At 41.0% G+C, this 15,780-nt stretch overlaps 1 pseudogene; it reads left to right on the top strand.

Annotated features, from left to right (window-relative positions):
* Nucleotides 1-12,129: 12,129 nt before the first annotated feature.
* On the top strand, nt 12,130-14,947 carry LOC106581873 (endothelin receptor type B-like; annotated as a pseudogene).
* The last annotated feature ends 833 nt before the right edge of the window (nt 14,948-15,780 follow it).

The following is a 15,780-nucleotide window of genomic DNA, read 5'->3' as shown; positions in this document are numbered from 1 at the left end:
GGTCTGGAGTGAACTAAGGGTTATATCTGTTCTTAGTTCTACATTTTTTGAAAGGGGCACGCTTATTTAAGATGGTGAGAAAAATACTTTTAAAGAACGACCAGGCATCCTGACTGACGGGATGAGGTCAATATCCTTCCAGGATACTCAAGCCAGGTCAATTAGAAAGGCCTGCTCGCAGAAGTGTTTTAGGGAGCGTTTGACAGTGATGAGGGGTGGTCGTTTGACCGCGGACCAATAGCGGATGCAGGCAATGAGGCAGTGATCGCTGAGATCCTGATTGAAAACAGCAGAGGTGTATTTGGAGGGCAAGTTGGTCAGGATAATATCTATGAGGGTGCCCATGTTTACGGATTTAGGGTTGTACCTGGTGGTTTCCTTGATAATTTGTGTGAGATTGAGGGCATCTAGCTTAGATTGTAGGACTGCTGGGGTGTTAAGCATATCCCAGTTTAGGTCACCTAGCAGAACAAACTCTGAAGATAGATGGGGGGCAATGAATTCACATATGGTGTCCAGGGCACAGCTGGGAGCTGAGGGGGGTCTATAACAGGCGGCAACAGTCAGACGTTTCTGGAGAGATTCATTTTTAAAATTAGAAGCTCGAACTGTTTGGGCATAGACCTGGAAAGTATGACAGAACCTTGCAAGCTATCTCTGCAGTAGATTGCAACTCCTCCCCCTTTGGCAGTTCTATCTTGACGGAAAATTTTGTAGTTGGGTATGGAAATCTCAGAATTTTTGGTGGCCTTCCTAAACCAGGATTCAGACACGGCAGGGACATCGGGGTTGGCGGAGTGTGCTAAAGCAGTGACTAAAACAAACTTAGGGAGGAGGCTTCTAATGTTAACATGCATGAAACCAAGGCTTTTTCGATTACAGAAGTCAAGAAATGAGAGTGCCTGGGGACACGCAGGGCCTGGGTTAGCCTCCACATCACCGAGGAACAGAGGAGGAATAGGATGAGGGTGCGGCTAAAGGCTAGCAAAACTGAATGTCTGGTGCATTGGGGACAGATAATAAAAGGAGCAGATTTCTGGGCGTGGTAGAATATATTCAGGGCATAATGTGCAGACAGGGGTATGGACAACAACAGCTAATCAGCTAAGTCAACAACAACAGGTAAAATGGCGATGAATGGGCAGAGAGGGTCAGTTAACTACACACAGGGCCTGAGTTCGGGGCTAGGGCCGACAGATAAACAAAGGTAAACAAAGTGGAGTACCGTGATAAATGAACAGTCCAGCAGGCATCAGCTATGTAGCCAAGTGATCATAGGGTCCAGTGTACAGCAATAGATGAAACAGGGAAGCAGCTAGGTAGTCGTTACTACGCTAGCACGAGGGAGACACAGCGTTTAAAGTTAGCAGTCCGGGGTAAGTAGAAGCGTCTGCAACGTCGTCCGGCAAAGGCCAGTTGAAGGCACAGCTGATGGAATTACGTCTGCGGACCAGTCGTGGTGGTACGGCGGGGCGCCGTGTTGACGAAGGGACCGGGCCAGATGGCGAAAGAGGTATTGTAGTTGTGGGAATTTTGTTTGGAGATGCGCCTGGCTCAGGGCTAGCTTCGAGGCTGGGTCACTCAGTTGAAGATAGCTAGCTGTGATGATCAATGGTCGGCAGGAATCTGGCATTGTAGTGGAGAAAAACAGTCCGAGGCTGGCAGGTATTATCCAGGCTAAACAAACGTCAGTGCCTGAGCAGAGGGTAAAGGCCGCTAGCAGTGGCTAACAGTGACTAAATGGCTAGTAACTTAGCTAATTAGCTGGCTACCTTCTGATGAAAGTTTTGGCTATAGGGTCTGAAAAAATTGCGGATCCGTATCACATTGAGTGAGGCGGGTTGCCGGAAGGTATATTTAATTTAAAAATGGAAAAGGAGATTGAAAAATAAATTGGAATATATACAAAAAGTAAACGAGAGGACAACAAACCATGTCTGCACTGCTACGGCATCTTGGATCACAGCCATCTTGTACCAGATCAGACCCCCCTTGGTCTCCAGAACAACCTGAATTCTTCATGGCATGGATTCTACAAGGTGTGGCATTCAAATGTTGCTCAATTGGTATCAAGGGACCTACGGTGTGCCAGGAAAACATTCCCCACACGATTACACCACAGCCACCAGCCTGTACCATTGACACCAGACAGGATGGGGCCATGGACTCATGCTGCTTACGCCAAATCCTCACCATCAGGCTGCCATCAGCATGACGCAACAGGAACTGGGTTTCGGCAGACCGGGCATTTTTCCACTCATCAATTGTCCTGTGTTGGTGATCGTGTGTCCACTTTTAGTTTTTCGCTGATAGGAGTGGAACCCGGTGTGGTCATCTGCCTCAATAGCCTATCTGTGACAAGGACCGAGGAGTTGTGCATTCCGAGATGTCGTTCTACACACCACTGTTGTACTGCGCCATTATTTTCCTGTTGTGGCCCCCGGTTAGTTTGCACTATTTTTGCCACTCTTATTCGACCTCTCTCATTAACGAGCTGTTTTTCACACAGGACTGCCGCTGACTGGATGTTTTCTGTTTGTCGTACCATTCTCGGTAAACCCTAGACACTGTCGTGTGTGAAAAGCCCAAGAGGCCAGACGTTTCTGAGATACTGGAACCAGGGTGCCTGGCACCTACGATCATGCCATACGTGTCTGCCTACTTTATATAGCTTTATATTGCAAGCCGCGGCGACCTGACTCAATGTCTATAGGAGAAAACCATTTGGTGAATGGAGTGGTCTACCTAATAAACTGACCACAGAGTGTATATTAAAATCTCAATTTTATTATCTGTAAATGTACTTAATGAATGCAAAGTGCTGAAGCGCAGTTGTTTTAATTGTAGAATAAAGAAGCACTTTTATCCAGTTCCACTGTTGCTCCAAGAATAGGTAGGCTACTAGAACATTGGCTAAATTTGAATTCAGTTATACTTATCAGTCTAATGTCTAGTGATGGGAAACTAAGGCTTTCACCAAATTGTGCCAAAAAAAAAAAAACGGTTCATTACTCAAAGCTTTTAACACAATGCACATTAAGGACACATACTGGTCAAAATATATATCAACACGTTTGATGGAAATATAGAAATAATTTCACTCTGTATCCATCAAAACTTTGTGGTTCAATGGAGAGGTGTGAATTCTAATAAACGAAAGTTAGTTGAATGCTTGTCTCCTGGCAGTTCAATATTTTTTGCACAAAAACTGTGCATCCGTGGTATTATTAAGAACGCTGAAGAGAAAAAATTATCAGAGGCCATATTAAATAGAACAAATTATTGGAACAACAATGTGCAGATAATGTGGTTTCACAGAAAATAATTGTCCAAAGTTTGCCAGGATTCGATCCTGTGCCTATGGTGTCTGGTTGTTTCCTAATGCTTGAACCTACCTACTGAGCTCCTGTTCAGGTGGCATGTAGTTAAATTTTTTCATTTTAATTAAAAAAATAAATAAATGTACATACAATTGAAGTCGGAAGTTTACATACACTTTGTTTGGAGTCATTAAAACTAGTTTTTCAACCCCTCCACAAATGTATTGTTAACAAACTATAGTTTTGGCAAGTCAGTGAGGACATCTACTTTGTGAATGACACAAGTAATTTTTCTAACAATTGTTTACAGACAGATTATTTAATTTATAATTCACTGTATCACAATTCGAGTGGGTCAGAAGTTTACATACACTAAGTTGACTGTGCTAGGAAAATTCCAGAAAATTATGTCATGGCTTTAGAAGCTTCTGATAAGCTTATTGACATCATTTGAGTAAATTGGAGGTGTACCTGTGGATGTATTTCAAGGCCTGCCTTCAAACTCAGTGCCTCTTTGCTTGACATCATGGAAAAATCAAAATAAATCAGCCAAGACCTCAGAAAAAAAATTGTAGACCTCCACAAGTCTGATTCATCCTTGGGAGCAATTTCCAAATGCCTGAAGGTAACACGTTCATCTGTACAAACAATAGTACGCAAGTATAAACACCATCATAAAAAGATCAGCCGTCATACCACTCAGGAAGGAGAGGCGTTCTGTCTCCTAGAGCTGAATGTACTTTGGTGAGAAAAGTGCAAATCAATCCCAGAACAACAGCAAAGGACCTTGTGAATATGCTGGAGGAAACAGGTACAAAAGTATCTATATCCACAGTAAAATGAGTCCTATATTGACATAACCTGAAAGGCTGCTCAGCAAGGAAGAAGCCACTGCTCCTGAACCACCATAAAAAAGCCAGACTATGGTTTGCAACTGCACATGGGGACAAAGATCGTACTTCTTGGAGAAATGTCCTCTGGTCTGATGAAACAAAAGTAAAACTGTTTGGCCATAATGACCATCATTATGTTAGGAGGAAAAAGGGGGAGGCTTGCAAGCTGAAGAACACAATCCCAACAGTGAAGCACGGGGGTGGCATCATTATGTTGTGGGGGTACTTTGCTGCAGGAGGGTCTGGTGCACTTCACAAAATAAATGGCATCATGAGGAAGGAACATTATGTGGATATATTGAAGCAACATCTCAAGACATCAGTCAGGAAGTTAAAGCTTGGTCGCAAATGGGTCTTCCAAATGGACAATGACCCCAAGCATACTTCCAAAGTTGTGGCAAAATGGCTTAAGGACAACAAAGTCAAGGTATTGGAGTGGCCATCACAAAGCTCTGACCTCAATTCTACAGAAAATGTGTGGGCAGAACTGAAAAAGCGTGTGCGAGCAAGGAGGCCTACAAACCTGACTCAGTTACACCAGCTCTGTCAGGAGGAATGGGCCAACATTCAACCAACTTATTGTGGGAAGCTTGTGGGAGGCTACCCGAAAAGTTTGACCCAAGTTAAACAATTTAAAAGCAATGCTACCAAATACTAATTGAGTGTACAGTATGTAAACTTCTGAGTCACTGGGAATGTGAGGAAAGAAATCAAATCTGAAATAAATCATTCTCTCTACTATTATTCTGACATTTCACATTCTTAAAATAAAGTGGTGATCCTAACTGACCTAAGACAGGGAATTTTTACTAGGATTAAATGTCAGGAATTGCGAACAACTGAGTTTAAATGTATTTGGCTAAGGTGTATGTAAACTTCCGACTTCATCTGTATAAGGTGTCCAGTAGAGGTCGGTGTTTGAAAGCAACTTGGCATCGAAGAAAGCACCATCACAATAGCCAAATCTTTGTATCTCACATTTTGCAACACATCTCAAAAAAGTTATCAAACGAATCTTCAGACGTCATTGATCACATGGTAATGTAACTTTGAAGTGATCAACCTACTTTTTACCTAAAGTTTACACATTTACAAAATATTGCATGATTTAGAATGATAATAAAATAATAAACTGAGCTGCCCATGCACCAGCCAAATGCCATGCCCCCAGACTTTAGTTTCTTCTCTGCAATGAGTCTGGATCTGAATACCTCGCAGGGATGTAATGTTGCCGTAGCACGAGGGAGCAGCACTCTCTCACTTCTTTCAATCTGAGAATACACAGAGCTGGTAAAAAACATTTTCTGGAAATGCATTTCTGATCAATTCTAAATCAATTATATTTAATTACCTCCAAAATGTTATGAAAATGATAGAATGACAAACTAAATAAATATGTAGGCTACAGCAGCCTATAGGTAGGTAAATGGTGATTTGCACCCTGTACTCTCTCTATGGCGGTGGTGCAGAATATGACTAACTGTAGGCTTGTGTGCAAAGGTTCATCAGTCGGAGGCTTGACTACTTTGAGCTGGTCAAATCCGATGTAACAAGAACGGCCACAGGGGTTGCTAAAACGGCTGTCCTCAAAACAGTTTGTTATGGACTTACACTACTGTTACACTAACTTACACTAGTGTTCGAAGTGCTTAGCTTCCAGAGATGTACCACCTCTATCGCGTATGCAGACAAACTGATCCACTGCATGAACCTCATCACACCAATGAGATCTAGGATCCAAATTCAATGCGTCTGCGTTGATGTTCATAAAACTCCATGGACCTCTCTTGGAAGTGGAACCCAGAACGAAATGTGCACACTTGGTTATGGTGCTGTCTCTTCAGCATCACGATTTAGACTCGCTTAAAATAACCCTCATCAAGATCTATTGCTGATGCCCAATAGGCCTACTCATCATCTATTATTAGTATTATTATTGTTATTACAAATAGAATATTATGACTTCTCACTTCTCTTCGTCCTGTCAGCATTACATGGCAATGTGAGAATTTTGATAGTGCACAGGGCTGCGGGCCAGAAGGTTGTGGGTTTGCAGACCACCATGGACAAGAGTAAGGGTGGAAAGATCTCCTTTATAATAAAAACATTGCACAAATATATCATCGTATTTTCAGTTCCGAGATTTTTTTAAACTTATAAACATTTCATGCAATTCTATGTAATTTTACACACAAATTACATACATTACAGGCTAAGAATAGACAGAGGGGTAGGCCTATGTGTTCATCTTATCATCTTACTACAATGCCAAATCAGTGTTTCTTGTTTGCAACGAAACTGTCCCTGTTTGCAAATAATTAAATCTGAGACCTCATTAGGATTCTGAGCATGGTACTTTCAAAAGTTAGGTCTACCTTTCCACCCCAGACAGAGTAGGCCTACAGACGCAGAAAAATTTAACCTTTAACTGCTGGCTACTCTTCTTCCGTGGCTTAACCCAATGAGAGGTCATAAGTTTTCCCTAAAAGCTGTCTGGGTTTAAACATCTTCTATTGTACAGAAAGTGAATAGCTTAATCAATTGATAGTGACAGAATTAGATTACTTCCCAAGCAAAGTCAGCCTCTGAATGTCAAAGAAACAAAACAGTGATATCAGAGTCACGTCTTTCCCAGGTATTTTACAGCTTGTTTCTAGCATAAAGCATCGCGGACCAAAGCACTGTTCTCTACAACGGATTGATCAAAACAAGCATTGTGATTGGTTGAAACGCGTTCTAAGCCATACTAAAGAACCCGTTTAGCACGGGTAATCCTATGATGCTCCATCTGAGAAATCACTTCATATCCAGTGTCCCATCAGCCCAGCCAGCAAATTCATTAACTTGATATCCACTATAAAAACCATCTAGACATTATTTCCTCTTGCTTCTAGCCTAACATTTTGTTTGCAACAATGGCGGTTTGTACAAACGTTTCTGTCTGTCTGTCTCTCGATATTTGCAACATTGTTTCAAAGTGTCAGGACGAGAAGGACATCTTTTCTCAGCCAGTCGAAATCATGAATAAGCATCATTTTTATGGAAATATACAAAGAAATGTCAATTGAAAAACAGGTAAAACAAACGCAAATGCAGCAACTTTAGTGTTATTCTAGTTGCACGGTTTGACGTGAATGTGTTAGCCTTAGTTGGCTAGCTAGCAAGCAAGAGATAAGAGTGTTGCCAGCCAGCAACATTTAGAACGAACGACTGGGGTCGCGTCCATAGATATAGAACAAAAATACTTAATGACTCGGTCAAATCTCTCGCAACATAACCGATATAACGAACGGACATATTTTTTTCAGCAAATCAAAGTCATGAATCAGCATCATTTTTATGGATAGTAAGAAATGTTATAAGACGAACAGGTCAAACAACATGAAAAGCAGTTTGTTTGCTGTCTTTCCAGTTTACTGTAGTTGACTAGCTCCTCTGAACAGTGTTCTGACGAGAGAGGACATTTTCTATGCCAGGCAAAATCGTGCATTATTAGCTCATTACTGCTGTGCTAATCAACGGTATGAGGCCGCAGCACAGCCGTGCAAAAAAAAAAGTAATTTAGCACGCCCACTCGTGTACAATTGCTTTAACAGATCACTTTATATAATCGGATAAAGCTGCTTCATATGAATCTGATGGCGTTTCAGGAGACGGCCAAGTGCAAATAAACTCCCCCTATTTATGTTACTGAATGTTGTGTTGTCAGTGATGATGTTGTGTTGCAGTTGTCGGAAGAAGGTTGCAGTTGTCAGGTGAAGAATCCAGATGTGGAAGTCCTGGGTTGGAGTGGTCTGTGGCTACCAAATTCTCTAAAATGACGTTTGAGACAGCTTATGGTAGAGACATTCAATTCCCTGGCAACAGCTCTGGTGGACATTCCTGCAGTCAGCATGCCAATTGTATGCTCCCTCAAAACTTGAGACATCTGTGACAAAACTGCACATTTTAGAGGGGCCTTTTATTGTTCCCAGCATAAGGTGCACCTGTGTAATGATCATGCTGTTTAATCAGCTTCTTGATATGCCAGACCTGTGAGGTGGACGGGTTACCTTGGCAAAGGGGAAATGCTTGCTAACAGGGATGTAAACACATTTCTACACAAAATTTGAGAGAAATAAGCTTTTTGTGCACATGGAACATTTCTGGGATGTTTTATTTCAGCTCATGATACACGGGACCAAGACTTTACATGTTGCATTTATATTTTTGTTCAGTATGAACACCAAATATCAGTTGGTATGCTGTACTATTAAGTACAATTTCACTATTTTCAATACAATAAAGTAGTGTATTGCTGTTATGCTATGTACTTACTGCAGCATACTGTAAATTATAGCGCATTGTATAGAAATATTGTGGGAGGAGAAAGTATCACTGGCTCACTAACATATTTCAAGGCATGCCTTGTAAGTGGCTATATTTGTTGCACCCATTAGTGAGAATCCTGTACCAATTAAGTGATATGTGGTAGTTGTTTTGTAACAATTAAGAGTGGTAGAGGAACTTAAATTGTTTAATTGGTAAATATTTACCCATGTCTGTTTGATGTGTTTTCTCCTATAATCGCCCAGTTTGGAAGCCTTTTTCTAGGCCTCTTGGAAGTGCAAGCGATATATAACACCTATTCAGTAATATGCAAATTCATACAGCCAACCTGCTTGCTCTAATCCCTTGTAATTACTGTAAAACACTGTAGAAATTATTTTCTTACAGTTTGATAGATCTGTAGGTAGATATTACAATCATTTTGAAGACCAATGTATCCTTAACTACAACAACATTTTCACTAACTGTTAAAGTAACGTTTTACTTGCTATGACTTTTGATATGCGTTTTTTTAATCAACCTTTGTCGAGTGCACTGACTGTAAGTTGCTAAGGTCAAGAGCCCCCGCTAAATTACCAAAATGTAAACTTGCAATGTACTCTGGGTAATATGTTGCTGGATGGGCAAGTCCAGTAATATACTGTAAATTTGACTACAGTAACATTTTTGGTACCGTAAAATAATGGATATTTTAGCTGTAATCCAATTGCTGCCAGTAAGTTACTGTACATTTGACAGAAAACGCTTTACAGTGCAGTAATGGGCAGTCACTACCATCATGGTGGGGGGGGGGGTCTAAATAGGCTCTCTCAAGATTCGATACTAGTGTGCTGTGGTTTAAGATTCCTCCGTCGTGTGGTTTTACGCCCTGAGCTATCTGTCTACCTGCCAAGCAGATGAAATATCTAGATAAAAATAAAAAGAGGTCAGCGCTCTCTGTCCAGCAGTTCTGACACCCTGTAAAGGCAACTGCAGACTAGGTTTTGTTTGCTCCTAGCATAAGCATGACTGTGCTTGCATACTCCCTTAAAAGGTCCAATGCAGCCGTTTCATCTCAATATCAAATTATTTCTGGGTAACAATTAAGTACCATACTGTAATTTGTTTTAATTACAATGCTAAAAAAATAAACAAAAAATAGCACACAAAAAAAGTATGAATTTTCCGAGGGCTGTCTGGGAGTAGTCTTAGTGGGGATGGGAAAACAGAAAATGAGTTACTGGCAGAGGCGTTTGGCACTCTTCTTCTCATTGATCTACTAAATAATTTACTGCATAGTGATGTTGCTATGGAAGGCCAAAACTCCATCCCACCAAAACAGGCAGAAATTTCAGGCGGTCTTTTCAAACATCTCTTACACTAAAAGGGCATTATTATAATTTTCACAACTTCACAGTATTATTCCAACCTCATAGTGTGGAAATATATATAAAAAAAACAGGCTAATCACATTTTTGACTGCAATGAGCTTTTAAAGACCTTTACTTGAAAAACGACCAGTCGACCTATTACAGACGAATGGGCGTAGACTTTGGCTACCGAACTTCAACTTGCCTCAAGAAAAACATGAACAGCCAAACACCAAAACAAACAAAAACATCACAAAATGTTGTCATAATATATTTGTGAAACGGCATGCCACTTTTCAACTGGAGAGTATGTGACGGCCTTAAGATGGTTATGTGATGTCCAAAGCTTCAAACTTCATCAACGGTATTTTTACTTTGATACAAGCCTCGATACTTTTGTATCGGATCAGACTGCTTTGAAGATTTTAGGCAAGCCTCGAACTTAAAATAATAAAAATGTCTCAAATTATAAATGTTTCATCTGTGTGCAAAGTCCGCAAACAGCTCTTTCATCTTTTCTCAGTTAGCATTGCACAGTGAAGGCTATCTGTTTCAAAATCTATAATATTACAAAACAATTACAATACAACGATTATGCATTGACCTACTCAGTACTCACTCTTTCCAAGAGGTCAAAGTATTTTGTCCACTTCACAGACTTTCCAAATGTCATCCAACGCCGTAGGTGGGCAATTTTGGCAGATAAACTTTCCATCACAAGAGTTACCACTGGGTCTTGACCTGATTGTCACAGGTCAACTGGCCCCCTGGGTTTTGCACGTTCTTCGCTAAGATCCGAGGGGCAGTCACTCGTGTCCAGAATCTTGGATGATTGCGCACCACCAGCTTCTCTGGAATCTGTCGGCATCCCCAGACTCATCAAAGAGAATTTTTTATAAAATACATGGCAACAGCTTAGTGTGCATTTTATTATCATATGAAATTTAGAATTCAGTGTTGCCCATTAGTCCTATGTCACTAGCCCATAGAATTAAGAACTAGAATGCTGGAACTTTCAGGGTTTATTACATAGCCCCTCTAGTAATTTACTACACTCTTAGAGAAAATAGGTGCTATCTAGAACCAAAAAGGGTTCTTTGGCTGTCCCCAAAGGAGAACCCTTTGAAGAACCCTTTTGGGTTCCATGTACTGTAGAACCCTTTCCACAGAGGGTTCTACATGGAACCCAACATAGTTCTACCTCGAACCAAAAAGGGTTCTCCTATGGGGACAACCCCAAAAACTTTTGGAACCCTGTTTTCTGAGAGTGTAGCCCAGGGGTCCCCAATTACATTCAGCCATGGGCCGATTTTTCCTTGAGCGGATGGTTGGCGGCTGGAACATAGTTATAAATCATTTGTACACTGCAAATTGACCGCAAGAATCCCAAACAGAATCCCAAAAACCGAATCATTTCAACCTTTATTACATTGGGATATGATCACGTACTGTATGCCGCTCTATTTATGTGTGGGAATACTTGGGAACAGGTTCCCAAATTAAAATCACTTTAAACTGATTTCCTAGTGATTTTACAGTGTTTTATGTCCAACAACCAAAATGACAAAAATACAAAATATATTGTTTTCTTGATCAGAAAACTTGTGGTGGGGGGCAAATAAAATCACCCGTGGGCCGCCTGTTAAGGAACCCTGCCATGGCCTCTCAAGATGGACACTTGTTTCAATCACAAAGATCATCATAGGATTCACACACTGGCACAAATACTGGGCAGATGTCCCTAAAAGCCTTTTATCATTGCTGTTTTTGAAATGGGATTTACAATGGTAGAACCATAGAATTAGAAATGAAAATACGATTTTAATAGGATCTCTATGGGTAGAACCCCCATTGGATTTAGAGGACAGCTCTATCCTGTGTGGAGTATGATCTAAACCGAGGACAAGACTTCAGTGTATGAGGAGTAATTGTGGTGACAGATTGATGACTAACCTTGCCAATAAAATTTTGGTCTAAAAAACCTTCATCTGCCTTAGCTGTATGAGTTAGGCCACAGACTGCTGCTTGTTGAGGCTACAATTGGCACTGCACTATCTGATTGTGGAGAACAATTTGATGCCTGATTGATTAGTAAGCTGACATATTTCAATGTTATCTATATTTTCACAGACAATCATTCATGCTTCTTGTTGTAATCAAATATACTTTATACCAATTTGATTTGTTTTTGGTATCTCTCCAGGTTCTAATGTGTCAAGTAATGGTTTACATTCTCATTTGCAGATTGCTACCTGAGGATAAATTGCCGGGCCTTTTGAAGAAATCATCTACAATGGAAATTGTAGCTCTGTAGTTCTGTCTCTGCTGCTCGCCAATGGAATGATTTTAATAATCAGAGCAGTGACCAATGATCAGAATCCACAACCAGCTCCTATTATTCAACTCTTTGAAACATCCTCTCCAGGTGTTATAGAGCTTACAGCGGACCACAAATCCAATAGCTTCATTCCTTTATTCAAAATGCCAGGACAAAACACCCCACCCCATCATATGTGCTTAGTGTCAACTGGAATCAGAGACACATTCAAATACATCAATACCGTGATGTCTGCTGTTGTATTCATCGTTGGAATAGTTGGAAATTCAGCGATGATGAGAATCATATATGAAAACTAAAGTGGACCTAACATTCTTATTGCCGGTTGCTTTGGGGGACATGCTGCATATCGTGATAGACTTTCCAATCAACGCTTACAGGGTGAGTTATTTGCAATTTGGTGTACAGTTACTGTCTATCCTGACATAAAATATATATTTTGATTTGATTATCATAATGGTCAACATCTGATTGTTTTCTAAAAGTTTTTTTTTTTTTTGTGTTCGTGTTGGTTACAAATAATTTTGTCTGACCTAAATGTTGACATGTCTTTGCAGCTCATGGCTAAGGACTGGTCATTTGGTTTGGTGCTCTGTAAACTAGTTCCCTTCATCCAGAAAACATCTGTTGGTATTACAGTGCTGAGTTTATGTGCCTTATGCATTGACTGGTAAGAAGATTGCATATTCAAGTCACATTTCTGTTCCAAGTTACCTTTGTATATATAGTGTATCTGGACACCCATTCAAATTAGTGGATTCGGCTATTTCAGCCACACCCGTTGCTGACAGATGTATAAAATTGAGCACACAGACATGTAATCTCCATAGACAAACACTGGCAGTAGAATGGCGTTACTGAAGATCTCAGTGACTTTCAACGTGGCACAGTCATAGGATGCCACCTTTCTAACAAGTCAGTTCATCAAATTTCTGCCCAGGTCAACTGTAAGTGTTATTGTGAAGTGGAAACGTCTCGGAGCAACAACGGCTCAGCCGCAAAGTGGCAAGCCACACAAGCTCATAGAACAGGACCGCCAAGTGCTGAAGCACGTAGCGCGTAAAAATCGTCTGTCCTCGGTTGCAACACACACTACTGATTTCCAAATTGCCTCTGGAAGCAACGTCAGCACAAGAACTGTTTGTGCCAACTGTAAAGTTTAGTGGAGGAGGAATAATGGTCTGAGGCTATTTTTCATGGTTCGGGCTAGGCCCCTTAGTTCCAGTGAAGGTAAATCTTAACACTACAGCATACAATGACATTCTAGACGATTCTGTGCTACCAACTTTGTGGCAACAGTTTGGGGAAGGTCTTTTCCTGTTTCAGCATCCTGTTTTTGCACAAAGCAATATCCATGCAGAAATGGTTTGTCGAGATCGGTGTGGAAAAACTTGACTGGCTGCATAGAGCCCTGACCTCAACTCCATCATCCTTTGGGATGAATTGGAATGCCGACTTCGAGCCAGGCCTAATCACCCAACATCAGTGCCTGACCTCACTAATGCTCTTGTGGCTGAAGGGAAGCAAGTCCCTGCAGCAATGTTCCAACATCTAGTGGAAAGCCTTCCCAGAAGAGTGGAGGCTGTTATAGCAGCAAAGAGGGGACCAACTCCATATTAATAACCTCTACATGATCGGTGGGTCCCCCGCGGGACAGTTGAGCTAACGTAGGCTAATGTGATAGGACTCCCAATCAGAGGCAACTAGAAACACCTGCCTCCAATTGAGAGTCCAGCACCCAAATCTACACATAGAAAAACAAACCTAGAACCTATACCAAAACTAACACACCCCACTACACCACACACAAAACCCCACAATACAAAACAAATATACCTCTGCCACGTCCTGACCAAATATAATACAAATAATACCTAAATATTGGTCAGGACGTGACAGATATCTACATGTCAAAAGTTAATTCTCTTTGTAGTAGGCCTTGAAACTCCCTTTCGTTGTAATATGTTCTTTAATTGTTATGAACAAAATGCTCCCCAGCCACATAATTTCCCTACTGATTTCCTAGGTATCGAGCTGTTGCATCCTGGAATCGAATCAAAGGCATTGGGGCTTCAACGTGCACAGCAGTAGAAATTACTTTGACATGGGTGATATCAACAATTCTGGCTGTGCCTGAAGTTGTCGGCTTTGATACGATAATAATAGACTATAGAGGACAGCATCTGACAATATGTCTCCTTCAGCCCAAAAAAAACAAATCAGTTCTTGCAGGTAATTTGTGAATCCAGACAAAATTGAGTAATATAGAAAGCAAGGTCAATAATATGTTTTCTTTTGTTTTCTTTTGATAATAAATGAAAATGACACAGATTATATAATGAAGCCAGTGAGGTGTGCTTATCATCACATTCCAGTAGTTAGATCAAATCTGAAACAGCAACACTAATACTGTTCTTTATTATGTTTTCATAACAGTTTTATAAATCAGCAAAAGACTGGTGGCTTTTCCGCTTCTACTTCTGCATGCCGCTGGCTTGCACGGCTGTCTTCTACACTCTGATGATCTGGAAGATTCTGAGGAGGAATGAGAATGCACTGAGCGACTATACCAAACAGGTGAGTACAGACCAGAAATCTCCAGCTCTAGAACTGGAGTGATATTAGATGTGTAGTTTTCTGCTCCAGCCCAGCAGTCATATCCGGGCACAGACCTTTTGGGCGGCATGTGCTCAACAACAAAAAAAGGCACGCCCAAATAAAATCCCTGCAACTGGGTCACAGGCTAGTTGAGCAATTATTACAAGAAGGAAAGGAGCACAATCTGATGAGTAAAGTATTTTGCTAAACTATTTTGCTAAACAATGTTTGTATCTGTTAGGCAACAATTATTCGGCTCCAGCCAGGCTCAGTCTCTTATTGAACAGTGCAAACTGTGCTCTTCTTCAGACCAAAGTCCTGACAAAGTTCACTTGAGCACCCCTCCTCTTCGGCCGATGCCAAAATAGTCCTAATCACCCGCACACAATTCTTCAGCCGAGGCCAGAAACACAGTCTGTGTGAAATGATTATGTAGTTCCTAATCTTCAGCCGAATGCCAAATGCTGTCATCACTCGCACACTCCCGTCTTCGGGATAAGTCAGGCTAAGCTATGTTAGCTCGATACTCTTCGGCCTAATGCCCAACACTCAGTCTCTGCATCTATAAACCCATTGTTCTTCAGGCTCTGTCCAAGCTACACTCTTAGAAAAAAAAGTGCTAAGTAGAACCATACAGGATTCTTCGGATTGTCCCATTAGGGGAACTCTTTTTGGTGCTGGGTAGAACCCTTTTCAGAGGGTTCTATCTAGAACTCTCTATGTAAGGTTCCTCAAAGAACAGCCAGTATATGGTTCTACCTAGAACCCTCTAGGAAGGGTTCTACAAATAACCATTTATCATCTAAAGATACTTCCTAGAACTGCCTATGAAGGGTTCTATTGATAACCCTTTCATCTTTGGAGGGTTCTTCCTAGAACCCCCTATGAACGGTTCCACCAGCCTGATTAGAATTTAAAATGTCATTATTTATGACAATACATTACTTAAATCA

Source organism: Salmo salar, chromosome ssa21 (genome assembly GCF_905237065.1).
Source record: "Salmo salar chromosome ssa21, Ssal_v3.1, whole genome shotgun sequence".
Taxonomy (NCBI): domain Eukaryota; kingdom Metazoa; phylum Chordata; class Actinopteri; order Salmoniformes; family Salmonidae; genus Salmo; species Salmo salar.
The sequence above is the reverse complement of the archived record's forward strand: the minus strand, read 5'-3'. Positions and strand labels throughout refer to the sequence as shown.